The sequence below is a fragment of the Cynara cardunculus genome, assembly GCF_001531365.2.
Source record: "Cynara cardunculus var. scolymus isolate 2C chromosome LG 2, CcrdV1, whole genome shotgun sequence".
Lineage (NCBI taxonomy): Eukaryota > Viridiplantae > Streptophyta > Magnoliopsida > Asterales > Asteraceae > Cynara > Cynara cardunculus.
This window is the reverse complement of record NC_037529.1, coordinates 40763258-40763807: the sequence shown is the minus strand read 5'-3', so window position 1 is coordinate 40763807 and position 550 is coordinate 40763258.

Genomic DNA, 550 nt, shown 5'->3' with positions numbered 1-550 from the left:
ATGCAGGTATCAAGACACGTCGAGGTCTAGGTAATATCTGTCTCTTTGTCAACTTTCTTTCTTTAGTTGAACCCAAGAAAATCAATGATGCTATCTTTGACCCTAGTTGGGTTCTTGCTATGCAAGAAGAGCTCATTGAGTTTGATAGGAACAAAGTCTGGTACCTTGTCCGATGTCCATCTGTAAATGAAATGCCTTCAATTTCTGAACCTGTTTCAGTTGCTGAATTTGAGGCTCCTTTAGCAATAGTTCTTATTGTTGAAGATACTGCTGCTGAAGCCTCATCTTCTATGCCTGAACTTTTTTATTCAGATGAAGCTCCTCTACCGGCTCAGCGATGGACTAAAAGCCATCTAATTCATCAAATTCTTGGTGATCCAGATACAGGTATCAAGACACGTCGAGGTCTAGGTAATATCTGTCTCTTTGTCAACTTTCTTTCTTTAGTTAAACCCAAGAAAATCAATGATGCTATCTCTGACCCTAGTTGGGTTCTTGCTATGCAAGAAGAGCTCATTGAGTTTGATAGGAACAAAGTCTAGTACCTTGT